The 14,259-nt window shown below is 36.2% G+C and overlaps 1 long non-coding RNA gene across 1 annotated transcript in view; it reads right to left on the minus strand.

The window, feature by feature from the left end:
- Window positions 1-1,909: 1,909 nt before the first annotated feature.
- The window catches only part of LOC106016918 (uncharacterized), a 50,974-nt gene continuing 38,624 nt past the window's right edge, over window positions 1,910-14,259 (minus strand). The window contains exon 3 of the long non-coding RNA XR_002401873.4: window positions 1,910-3,043. This is a non-coding gene — a long non-coding RNA (uncharacterized lncRNA). The remainder of the gene's footprint in view (window positions 3,044-14,259) is intronic.

A 14,259-nucleotide genomic window follows, 5' to 3' on the forward strand; every position in this document is an offset into this window, starting at 1 on the left:
AGATAGATCTTTTCTGAGCAGAGATCCCAGACTTGGACCTTGACTTCAGGGAGACTTAAACCAGGTCTTAAATATGCTATAAATCATGTCCTTGTTCAACAGCAATTTCCTACTTTATTTTTAGAGCTTGACACCATTTTTTGGCTCATGCTGCAAATAGATCTGGAGAGTCAACATTTTCTTTATTTGTTCTATTTGGTGCCTTTTATATACTCTGGAGTAGTATAACATGAGGCTAAATACTGCTCATAAATACTGAACTATAATTACTTTCTCATGCATTTATTGAAAGGTCAAAAGTTATTCTATTAGTGCACTAATTTGAAAAGCAAGACTTGGCTTCCTAATCCAGATCCCTAAATTCCAGAAGCCAAAGCTGAGGGAACAGCTTGTGTCCACACATTGTGCCCCTGCACTGAGGATCACAGAGATGCACTCTGCAAATCAGGTTTGTCTGTTCGATTGTCAGGGAATTCTAAAGGCCTTCTGAGGACAGACAAAGCTTAGATGAACCCAGATTATCCTAAAACAATCTTGCATTTGCTGGGTGAACAAATTCCCGATGATTTATAACTTGGAGCATGCAAGCAATATACATTTTTTGCCCACATCCTTTAAAAGGTTTTCCTCTTATCAAGGTAAAAACATTTTGTTACTTGGAAAACAGATTAAAAAAAAAAAAGTTGTTTATAAGTACCTATGAATTAAGAATTGCTATTCAAGAGACAACCTTTTGTTCTAAGATGTAGAAAGAGAGCCTGCCGGAGGTGTCCACAATAGTGTTGGTGATATTAGTGCACAGAGAAGCTAAGAAAAGGCAGCCATGCTGTCTGCTGCAGCACTGGAAATGGAACAAAATACAGTAAGCTGAAGGAAAAAAAGAGAAGAAGCTAATTCCAAGATCATTTTCAACCAAAAAAAAAAAAAAAATTTGAAAATAAGATTTGATACTTTTGCGAAGGGCAAAGCTGACATTGACTTACTAACACTGTATAGTAACCCCAGAAAAACATCTCTTTGTTTAGAGGGACTTCATCGTGATTCAAAAATAGTACATAATTTATATTTTTGCCAAATCTCAATGCATGTGACACACATACCACATAGCACAGAGCATAGACAAACACATATCTATCTATCCATAATCTTACACCATTTAGATTTCCCATACCTGATAATAGCAACTCATTTAAAATATCATGCTTTGATTTTGTTTTTTAAATAAAGCACTCAGATACTAAAAATGGAATACTTCATATAGAAAATAGGTTGTTATTCTCTAAAATTGCCTCTAATGTTAGCTGAATATTAATAAAATCCATAAACCATTAGTACATTATAGCTGCTTTGTTCTGAATTACATAGACCTTTTATGTTTATTCCTCAGTGAAAATGCATAAAAAAATGAAATCCTCTCTAATTGTGCTCTCTGAAGATAGCTGGTAAAATCATTTCTAGCAGCAATAAATCAATTGTAGTATTAAAATGACCTGCCAGGTGCATCTTCTGGGTATCAGACTAATTAAGGGAATGTATTAATTGCAACTATTCATCAACACCACCAATGTTGTTAAGTAACCCTTACAATGAATCTTTTTACCATATTATCCAGCAATGAAACTGCAGTTTGACCAAATATAAGGGATTGAACAACAATAGCAAAAAATTTAAAGAGTATGCCTAGCTTTCTTCATTATATCACTAGCAAAGAATTGGGATCAAAGTAAATCAATGAAACACAATAGAATGTAATTATATATGCATACGTAATTATATATATACATATCTCTATCTCAGTAAGTAGAGAGTTTTACCAGCTTTCAGAGACTGATGCTCTTATTTTACTGTTGTTCCCCCCCGGACCCTCCCCCCAGCAACACCTATTTTTGATATAAATAGTCATGTGTTTTCTATAGCTACAAGCCAAATGTGACTAAATTTGAATCATACTGGTCGTCACTGCAAAAGGCCATTTATTTCTGAAAGTATGGTTTACTGGCATCTTCATTATTTTTCCACCATGACTCCTTTATTACTTTAATCCATACTTTCTTATAAATGCAGATAACATTATTCCAGTATTCCATTTTGTATGGGTCACTGGTTCCTCCAGTTTCATTTTACCTGATAAATTTGAAGCTGTTCATCAAAGCTTCTGATAAATTTTGGTACTCTTCTACAAACAGAAAATCTGGGTCGCATGGTCACTTCATACATTTTAGACAAAACTTTGAAAGTTGCAGGATGTAATAAAACTACCACACAAATTCCTTTACCATGTTTGTTGTTCAGAAGTTTATAAGAGGGATATGATTATATGCTGATAGAAGGGGGAAAAAAGCATACATGTGTGAGTTCAATTAGTAAAGTACACAGAGAACAGGAAATACAGAATCAAAATCCAAAAGACACAAAGACAAAATTTGACCCTCTTTATCAAAATTTGCATTCCTCTCCCCAGTGTGTTCCAAACGCTCTAGAATAATAACAAAAATACAGAAGAATGGTCTGTATTTGCTTGCTGTATCTACCTCTTAGCTATTTTTAAGTCACCTTAACATTTCAGTTCTGAAAACAGTTATATATGTTAAATAACTAGGGCTCTTTTATTGCCAACCTCATGGCAATGGTCATACTCTGCCCTGGGTAAACCAGAGGTTCAGTAAGATTCATAGACATATACATTCAAAGATGGGCAGATGGTGAAATCAGTCAGACCTGGCACATTTGGTTATTTGACTATAAACCAATGCATGTGCACTTACACTAAAACAATGAAGCCTTATTTTTATTCAGAGAAGGAGGGGCTGAGGGAGACTTCACAGCCCTGACCGTCCTTTTGCAAAACTACTCTGCAGAAAACCCAGAGAACAGTTCTGCGTGCCATGAAGGTCACAGTACTAGGTATTGGTGATCAAAGCTGGTAGGCAAACTCCAGGAATGTCAGTGTTGCAGTGCAGATACCCCAGTAGCAGCTTGCAGCCATGCCAGGCACCCAATGGCCTTCCTTATTGCGGGTTTGAATGGTTCCAGAATTCTCAAACTGAATGAATTTGGAAGAAAATAGATATGTAGTGTAAAACACTTGATTCATTTATTTCTGATTCAAAATAAGAATGTATTTCCTTCTTCTAAAATCTGTCAAATACAGTAATTTTAGTATGATGTTATTTGCAATCAGTGACAAATTTTAAAGCCAGCCACCTGTCTCCAGTTTGTGTCAATATGTCTGAAGAAATGCTCTCAATTGCCTTTGGTATTCAAAGAGTTAGAAATAGAAGTTCACAAGTAAGATATTGTTCCTGTCTTTCCCTTCACTACCCAGACTGCTTTCTGATCTTCCTTTTGTCCTCAATCCGTTCCTTATCCCTTTCACCTCTCTTTCTCACTCTCACTCCGTCCCCTTGATCCATCAGACACAGCCAAGCTATCTGACACCTATGCCTTAAAGTAATTTTGGACAGAAGCAAAATGCCCTAGAATCCTTAGTAATCCTCCTCAGATCCATGTACTGAGCCCCGGTTTGGCTCTTTTATAGCCACAAACAGTCTTTCAGCTAGCTAGCCTGGAAACCAAAAGCTGTCTCTGTAACACAGGAAGGACAACAAGGACTGAAAGAAAATGAACCTGCTCGGGAGGAAAATCATCTTTTTCAGTGTTAACATTAATATACGCTAGAAAGAATGAATCGATCAATAAATAAAAGTTAAGGAACTCACTGGTTGCAGGAGGTAAATGGCTAGACAGTGGGTTCACAGATCAGAATCTGTCCTTTCCTCATAGCTGTGCACAATGCACGTCCTGGCACAAGACAATGGTTTCTGAACACCAGTGGTTTTGTGAATTATTGAAACAACAACAGCGTTCTGTAAGCCCGCAGAAAATGTCTTTCACCCCTTGTCATTCCCTATTGAGTCAAAGTGTAGTTTTTGACATACCAGAGTGGGATTTTTCTTTGTCCTTTTCCAGTAGAACTAAATCGAAAGCCACATGGAATTCAGAGAGGTAAATAAAAAATAAAACACACACAAAAAAAATCAATAGATGACTGCCAAAACCCTGTGGATAGTACTAAAGTCAGAGTTAAATTACCTTTCATGACTAAGCAAGAATCTAGAAAAACTGAAGGGTCTGCTTGTACCACACTTAGACACAGAGGGACTGTGCCTCAGGCTCGGGGTGCTGTAGCACTCATGCCTCGAGCACAAAAGGCAGGTTCCAGTGACAGGCTGAGGGTACTACAGCTATTTCATCTCTAGGAGGAAGAAATATTCAACAAACATATTTCTGTTTGTGGGAACTTAACAGATCCTTCATTTTGCAATCCAATAAGTTTTGGTTTTTTGTTTGTTTGTTTTTTTTGTGTGTTTGTTTTTTTTTTTTTTTTTTAACTCTCCACTTCCTCATTTCTTCACAAACCTTTCATGGCAAAACAAGATCTTTTGATACATACAGGGAACGTAATATTTGATGATCAGAAGTGAAGATCAAGCTATGATTGTACTATGATTGAAAATCACTACAGAAGATCGCCTGGATTTTTTTTGGAGGGAGGGAGGAAGGAGAAAAAAAGAAGGAAGAGAAGGAAATTGAGGAACCAGAAGCTGCCATTTCCTACTTATGCCCATCAGACTTCAGCAAGCAACAGGAGAGTAATTAAAATCACATTTCCCGAAATGTACAGTACTTTCAGTGGGGCTATGGGCCCAGTAGAAAATAAAAGCACTTTCTCCAGTTTACTATTTCACCACTTCTCTGGAAATACTGGGTTGTTAAGGTATCTGAAAACATCCAGAAGAGGGCAACAAAGCTGGTAAATACGCTGGAGGGCACATCCTGTGAGGAGAGGATGAGGACACTTGGGTCTTTCATTGGGGAGGAGAGGAGGTTAAGAGGTGGCCTCGCTGCTCTGCAGCTCCCTGAGGAGGTAAGCTGGTCTCTGCTCCCTGGTCACTGATGGCAGGACGTGTGTGGACAGTACAGAGCTGCACCAGTGGAGGGTCAGAACGGATGTGAGCAAAAATTTCTTCACTGTGAGGGTGGTGAAACACTGAAACAGGCTTCCTGGAGAGGTGGTTGATGCCCCATTCCTGTCAGTGTTCGAGAGGCATTTGGATAATGTCCCCAAAAACATGCTTTAACTTTTAGCTCTGAAGTGGTCAGGCAGTTGGGCTTCCCAGAACAGCTCAGGTTGGAAGGGCCCTTGGAGAACACTCAGTTCCAACCCCCTGCAATGGGCAGGGATGCCACCCACTAGATCAGGTTGCCCAGGGCATCATCCAACCTGGCCTTGAGCATCTCCAGGGATGGAGCATCCACAGATTCTTTGGGCAACCTGTTCCAGGGCCTCACCACCCTCTGAGTGGAGAACTTCCTCCTAAATTGGTCATCTTTGAAGGTCTCTTCCAACTGAATTATTCTATTCTAGTTTGATTGGCCACCCTGCATTTCCGAAATTCAGTTTGGCAGCTGTGTACCTGCACCACTCACAGGCTGTCTCAAGGTATGGGGTAATTATTCCTTCTCAATTATTCCTTGGCATCCCCTTAAACTCCAGGGAGGATGGGTGTCTGAAGAGTCACACCAGACCCATTCTGGTGTGATGGGGAGGAGAAACTGACCTCAGGTCATAGCAAAAGTAGTCAGGTGAACTAATTCCTGACACATCTATCTGCTGACAATGTTGGATTACATTTTTGCAAGATAAAAACAGAAGCTCACCCATTTGTTATAATTTAAGAGATCATCCATTTCTAAACCTACTAATTTGCTTTTTCTCTGTAACAAAAGAGAATTTTTTTCCTCATTTTTTTTCCCCTTCACTGTAGGAAGTGGAACATCCCTGTTACTAAGGTCTACAATACAGACATGGGCAGCCCCTCTCCTTTCCCCAAAGAAGCAATTTACAACAGTGAGAGGACGTAAGTCAGGGGATCAAACACACGAGAAGTTTAAAAGCAGGTTTTGGCTGTAGCAGTGATGCAACCTAATGGGGCCAAGAACAACTTAATGCCACACAAATCCATTTTTCTGGTAGGGCCATAAGGCTCTGAGACAGCCTGACAGCTGATTCCACCTCCCTGGGATGTTAGTAGGCAATGCTCTTTAGAAAAGCACAGCCCAGACTTAAGAAGCTTTACTCACTCTTACTTCCTTGTGATGAGTTGCAGTATGTGCCACATCAAGAGGCGAGGACTTTCAGCATTGCCATGTCCCGTGCTCCTAAGCATTAAGCTTTTGCAATAGACTGCTTTTAATGAAAGTCCTGTTTCTAAATTGAACAACTCCATTTTTACTTAGGAAAAAAAGGGAAAAGGAAAAAGACCAGGTAATATGGGCTTGGCAATTAAAAAAAAAAAAAACAGACTACCAGAAAATGATCATTACAAAAGTCATGAGATTAGACAAGCTCATGATTTTGGAAAGAACTGAATATTGACTGCTTCAGTCTGGCAATAACAGGTATTTGAGAACCTATTGTCAGGTAAGGCAGTAGGAAGCATAATTAGCACTAGATCTTTTTCTGTTTTTAACTGTATCTTCCCACAAAATTCAGTCAAAAAGTTTAGGAAGAAAAGTGTATATATATAAAGTTCTCTTTTGCTTTATTTTGCAACAGCCATTTTCAAGCATGAGCTTGACCTTGGTTTTTTGGATAACTGACTTCAAAACACATTTGCTTAGCCTGATTTACTTGTTTAGCCTGCTAAGTCATTAGCTTATTTCTCCAGTACCATAGTAACAAGGTAAAATTTTTAGTCACAACCACTCTAGACAGCTGCCAATATAGATGGCATGTAAGTACCTCATTTCCAAGGGTCAGTGCTGTGCAACAGGCCAAAAATCATGTTTCCCTGTTTTAGCTCTTTCCTACCATCCAGTCATTCAAGACACATGTACAAAGACATGAAAATATCAATAGTGTTGTGTGCATACTAACACTCTGTTCTCTTAAAAAGACATTTCACCCTAAACACTTTGTCCATAACAGTAGCAAATCCACTACAAAGCAACAACAAAATCTATATCTGTAATCTGCATTTTATCAGATTGTACTGTTACACCAACTATTAGCAATAACTGAGTTTATTAGTTTCTCTTCCTTTATCTTAATTAAAAAATAAATAAATAAAAATAAAATAAAAAGCGGTCTTTTTTTTTTTCTCTGCAATGTATCTATTAACTGTAAAAGTATCTCCTTCTTATTGTATTTGTTCCAATAAATGTTGTTCTCTCTACTTCCCTATTTTTCTTCTGTACTGTTGAGCTCTAAAAGGGGTGGTTGCTTTCTTCTGAATTGTATACAGACTTGTCTTTTACTTATGACAGTGAATTATCCTTAATATAGTTAAAGAATATACTAAATTTTCTCTTATTTTCACATTTTCATTTTGTAGCTACACTTTTTTTTTTGGGAAATTGTCATCCTTCTGATCATTTTCTTTTTCAAAAGTGCATGAAATTTAACAAGGTTTTAATTCATTAATAACTGCAATTGACAGATACACCACATACAATATAGGTATAGACAACTGTCAATCCATATAACAATCCCTTATTAATATTGAACCATTATTTAATGCTATAAAGTATATGAAGTACTCTAAATAAGCATTTTATTTTAAGCATATTTAAGATAGCTGGACTTCATTTAGTAAAACAACCATCTGTCTTCCATGCCATGAGTAGCTACGAAAAACAATTGTTCAGGACTTCAGCGGCCTTGCCCAGTGCACAAGTCAGGCTGATTTTTGCTGAATCAGGGTCTTAGTTCTAAATGATACCAATTTTTCTTTTCACACTTTAGATTTCCTCTCTTTAAAAAAGAAAAAAAAAAAAAAAAAAGGCAAGCTCAGTTTGTTTTGTTTACCTGTTCAGAAACTCTGAACTAGTAATGGAATTTCAGCCACTGAATAAAACAGGGGTTAAATTGACTTTTATCAGAAATTTTCCATAGAGTTACTTTAAGAATCATTATTAGTTCACTGTTTTAAAAATAAAATGGAAATGTATAATTTCCATGACAAAGAATAATATAACACCTATTCCTTAGGTAGTACCGTATTTGTATTTACTACCATATGCTAGAAAATATTTACAGCATCATCCGTATCGCTCATTTTCCCTGATAACAGAAAATTATCTGAGAAAGGTAAGATAATAATTCATTTACATTACTTTTCATACTGCAGAAATGTATATCAGAATAATCATGTCAGACAGCTAAGAACTTCTATAATGAAAAATGTCATTTTGAAATATTCTGGGCCAAACAAGCTAAGAAGATATGGCAATTTTAAGTGGTCTTTATAAATCCTAAAATAGTGTTGGTATTTGCATTTCCCAGTTTATATAATTAAACCTTTTTATCATGCAAAAATATTTTGCAAAAGGAAGTGCTTACAACAAAATGATTTTATTTTAGAAACAGTTAATTTTACTCAGTATGTTTTATTACTTAAGCAAAATATATTAAGTATTGCTGAAGTAAAATGTTACACTCTCGGTCCTTTTTAGTTGACGCTACTCTGACATTAGAAATCTAGCTTACATGCTAATGTCACCAGAGATACAGGTATCTCCTCATGCAAGCTGTATGTACACTTCCACGTATACACTACATTCCAACTACAAGTAAACATAAATACATTTGTATTCTTGCCTTTTGTCCTTTCCACCCTCATTTTCCTTGGTAGTCCAAACAATCAAGAATTGTGCATTTCATCTGTTGCCTGTGCCTCAATAATTATGATGGAGCTGTAAAGGAAATGATATACTCCGCAGGTGATTAAATCAGCCTAAACATTCTCCTCTCATGATTCATTGTGGCATGAATGAAGACACCATATTCTTATCCTTATATCTGTCCTGCTAATTTTCCTTAGCTTCATTATTTTTATTATTTTTATTATTTTTTTTTTGCCTGGTATCTTTGACCCTTCTTTTGCTTCCCCCCATCATCTGTCTCTCTCTTTTTTCTTCTAATTAGGCCACTTCTTTTTTTCTGTCCTTCTTGCTCCAGGTATACTTCTGTCCCTGCTCTCACCTCTTCTCCACATTATCTCTTTCTAAGCACAATACCAATGCCACATTTTTTTTCCCCTTTCTGATTTGTGAAAGTCTTTCTTTCCTCCGTCCCTGCCCAGGCTTCCTACCCCCTGCCTAAGCTTTTCCTTTCTCCTCTATTATGAGGTATGGTCTCTCTAAAGTTCACTGAGCTTTTGGGAAGAGAAAACTACAGCTGTGGTGAAACAACATAGGTTTGTCCAAAACTACTGCTGGCAATTCGATTCAGTTACCATCTTTGTTGTAAAGTAATAGTATGATCACCCTAATTACAGGAAGCATAAAACAAAATGAAATATAAGAAAATTAAACAAAAATGCCAAGACAAATCTGTTGTGGGAAATACAGAAAGCCAGGAGTTTCACAGACTGCCTAGGCTGCAAAGTTGGTTTTTAGAGGATTATAACAGTAAAACTCAATAGGAATTGCCAGACTTAAGTGGTGAGATTGAAGCATCTCTACTGGCAACAAAACTGCACTAACAAAATCCAGGTGAAGAACTACTTCTTGAGGTATATATTTGTATGGTTATAATCCTCGTGTGTAATATACAGAGGACTCTCTACACCTATTCAGTTCAGCACTCATGCTGCCTAATGTTTCAAATCACTGAGAGTTTTGTTATATTATTTTGTTTGCAGTACTACCTAAAGGATAGAATGACCGAGGAAAGCAATGATCAGTTGACAGTCATTTGCAGAGAAGAACTTAGATAAAAGCATACCTAGGAAGAGCACCATAATAGTATATTCAGTCTCATGCTTGTCTCTTGTAATATGCTGCATTAAGGCAGTTATAACATTATCAATACCTAAATTCTTTTGTAAACCAAAACTACACACCTGCACAACCTTCCTTACAAAACACCTTTTTCAAGACAACTCCTGAAAACAGATGTAGGCACTTCTACAAATCTTTCTTGATTCAGATCCTACATTTTAATTTTCATGTAGCTTTCTCATTTATAAAGACATTCCTATTTCTTCTCTCATATTTAGAATATTCTCTCCAATCTATACTGTTCAGCAGGAACACAGATTGCTACAGTACTATGTACTGCCTTATATCTTCCAACAAAACAAAAGGATGGGTAGATTCTTCTGGAAAGTTAAATAACCATAGCTTAATATTGGTTTAATGAATTGTTTTAAATGTTGCCTTTAGCTTACTTTTTGTTTTGTCTCAGAAAAGTGCAAAATAATCAGTAAAGAAGGTGTTTTCATGGATTAATAGCTTCAAAATTTTGTATCTTTTCCTTCTTGTCTTGACTAAAAGCATACAGGTGGGCAATATTTCCAAAGCTAGGTATTCATATATCCAAAAAGAAGTGGCTGGTTCTCAGAACTACTAAACACCTAAGGAAATCTTAATGACCATGTGGAACACTGTGAAAAGAGGCCATTAGTCACTAAGGTACAAAAGGTTTGTTTGGGCATCTCATTTTAGGCATTTAGTATAAGAAATGTGGAGGTGCGGAACTTCCGAGAAAGTTTATAGAGAACAAATATCTATGCATAAACTTATTAACAACTGTCCAGAAATGATTACAGCCGATGTAAGGTCTGCCATTGCTCACATTCAGTAGAAACACACTTGAAAGAAATTCAAAAGAACTAAGCTGAGAGATGTGAAGTATGAAGAATTTAGACTTTATTATTAAAAAAAAAAAAAAAAAAAAAACAAAAAACATAAACCGTCACAGGGCTAATGGAAGAACAAGATCTAACAGAGAAATTCTGGAAAGACTTTCTAAAGACTGAGAAGCAAATATATAGTATCTTGTATTGCTTCTGAATGCTATGCACTGGATAAAATTTTGTATTCACCCATAAATTAGGAGGAAAATTTGAAATCTTACATTCTAGTAGTCTAGTTGAGGCAATTATGCCATCCCACTTCAGGATAACTGTTAGCATAAACTCTTAAATATATATATATTTATATATTTTTATTTATTATTTTTATATATATAATTTATATATAATTAATATATGTTCCATCCTCTGCCCCTGTATATTTTACAGTCACATGAAGATGGTGCTATGGGGGCGGGGGGGGGGGGGGGGGGGGGAAGAGAGGAGAGAGCATTAGCACTAGCATTTCAGCAAAACTACTTTATCCTGAAAAGTTCTGCAGAAATTACACTATTCTGGTTATATTTAATTGTAACATAAAAATTAAACACCATTTACTTGATATAAAATTGTGATAGTATGTAAATTAAGTAAGTTTCAATTCATGTCTTCTTACTCACATCTGTTGGCAGTTTAAATAGTTTTAGTGTCATTAATTGTTATAAAAGTGCAAGATTTGCTGTATGCTTGCCACTTAGGACCAAAGGCACAAAAGTCTAATTGAACTAAGTAATTAGTAATTTGTCATTTCCTATTGTCAGCAATTACTTTCCATTAGAAATCCTCACTGAAAATTCTAATTTGAAGTGAGGTTTGCATTTTATTGCTGTCCATCCAAATTAGTTTAAAATTGACAGCTACATTTTCATTTAAAAATTTAAAGATATTAAATATGCTTGAAGACACTGAGGCATATTCTACCCCTTGCGTGGCAGTGATAATGTATCTGCACTCAAAAGAATGACAAGTAAAATCCAAAATATTTTTTTCTCTCAATTACAAAATATGTACTAATATTACATAGTAGGCCACATCACACTCTTGCTCATGCATGTAGCCCCCCTAATTGGTGATTTAAATGGGTGATACAGACTGTGAAGCACAAAATTACACAAGGATTCACTGGATTTCTTGTTACTTTTATTCAGGGAATCAGCAACATGTACTGAAAGTATAGGTGTAATGGAAAGGGAACTGTATACTTTCATACCTTGTCATAGAGGTTTTAGTTTTGGGTTTGCAGCAAGAGGAATTTTTCTTTTGTTATTTTTCAGACTTGTTAAAGCAAACAGCATTGACCAGTTGCTTGGCATGCAGCGGACGGCAGCACTTAGGAGAGCAGGAGTGCTGCAGGTTCATCAGATATGCACAGGGACGACTAGCCATAAGGAGGGATTTACAATTAAGATGTGTCGAACAGATACATATTGTTTTGGGGTTCACAACATGGAACAGCCAAGCAAGTGGCAACTTGGAGCATGGTGAAATGCTTCTGCTCCCCAGTCTCATCTGGTCCTGAATCTCAGGAAGAGCTAGATGTCCCAAGGGGCTAAGTGGTCCAAATTTACTCAGTTGGCAGAAAAGAAAGAATAATAAAGGTATAGATCTACCTCTGACTGACAGCTCTTTTGAGAGCAAGTTACAAGTGCTACTTCAAAACCCTAAAATAAGATCATGCTTACTGCTGTTTGACAAACTTTTTAACAGAAGTTCATATTAAATATGTTCAAGGGACCAGCTGGATGTCAGTTGCTATCCACATGTAAGCAAGCCTCTTATAAAAACACAGAAAAGATAAAAGGTGTATGATATAGTTCTCATCATGATAAAATTAGGAGAGAGAATCTGATGTGTAAAGAGTTGGCCAAGCATATAGTGATATTTTAATGTATTAATCTACAGAATTAGAAATCTATTAAGACCAGAAGACAACAGAATAGCACAATTACACATGTAATAATGGAACAGTTAAAGGTAGTATCAAGCACACTTAATGCTTCAACTGAAGTTCTATGGTATATTGGCATCTTTCTTTTTTCTTAATTTATGTGATATGATAATTAACCTTTAAATCTAGCAATGGTGATGAATTTCTCTTAGTTATTCTACATTCATATTTCCTGAAAGCACACACCTTTCACTGAAACTCTCTCAGATACTTGTAACATACATATACAGAGATCACAAGCACCCTATATTAAGGGGACATTAATTAATGTTAATTTAGAACTTAATTCGTACCAAAAAAAAAAAATAATAAAAAACCTTACTGTATCCCCATGCTTACAAAAAGTTCATCACAATTTAACACTATGAAAAACAAGAAAACTACTGATTCACCACTGATGAATAACAGATACTGTCCACAATACTTTCATACCTGGAGTACTGCGGAATCTCTCAAGTAGAAAATATCATAAGCCTCTTTCCTTAAACTGATTTAAGCACCACATTCACTTGGAATAAATTTATTCCCTCTTCAGGAGGAAAAAAAAAAAAAAAAAAAAAAAAAGAGGGTACAAAAGAAAACAGAAGGGGAAAAGGTCAACTGGACTTTCAACATAGGTCTACTGGACTGGCAGCAAGCTCACTCCCCACCCCCCTGCCCTACCACCTTCTAATGCAGTCAGTTTTACTTTGCAGTGTATTGGTAGGAGCTGATTATAATTAGGTGTTTGATATGTAGTAAAGGAAAATATGATCTCCAGATGTGTAGACTGCTTCCTAATTATGCATTTCTTAATTCCATGGGGTGTTCATAGCTAAGGTTTGGATGTATCTTTCAGAATAATAAAGACAGTAGGTGTATTACAAACCGTTATTCTGCCATTTCTGCAGCTATGTTTAATTGCCAATAAGGCACTGAACAAAACAGAGAATTAAATTAAAAGTTCAATAAACACTGATCAATATTCTTGTAAATACCAAGTCTATAAAATGATCTTCTCTTTAAATGTAGTTATACTACAGGTACTGTGTAGATGATCCACATTTGAATTTCATGCATTGCTTGAAAGCCTAGTTATGTTTCTTCCCAGTAAAAACGTTTTGAATCTAGGAATGCTGTCAGAAAAGATTATAAACCTGCCTTTATTCTTAAACTGTTGCTGTCTTCTGATTTTGCATTAGCTCACGATCAGCTGAATAAAGAAGTCATCTTCTGTCTAACATGTAAATAAATCATCAGCTCCAGTTACTTTACCGCTAGCTGTTTGTCATTCAGGAAAATAATGGTTAATCAATGACTAATCAATGAAGATGTGTAACGTATTAGTTTGCAGTCCTTCATCATCCTATTTTCCTCAATTGCCTGGGGGTTTGTGTTCAGTACTTACAGAATCGATTACAATTGTGAGTGATCATTCAGCTCATGTTGAGAGCTGTCAGCTGTGCTTTCTGCTAGGAGTTTTTACCCTCCTGTTTAATACGAGATGCTAATATTTAGCTGCATCTGACAAGCTAGATACCGTAGCAGAAAATTTTATAAGAAGTGCTTAAGTAACTAATTGCAACACTACATGTCACTTGATGAAACTAAACTTTTCCTGACTTCACAATA

The sequence above is a fragment of the Anas platyrhynchos genome, chromosome 7, assembly GCF_047663525.1.
Source record: "Anas platyrhynchos isolate ZD024472 breed Pekin duck chromosome 7, IASCAAS_PekinDuck_T2T, whole genome shotgun sequence".
Taxonomy (NCBI): domain Eukaryota; kingdom Metazoa; phylum Chordata; class Aves; order Anseriformes; family Anatidae; genus Anas; species Anas platyrhynchos.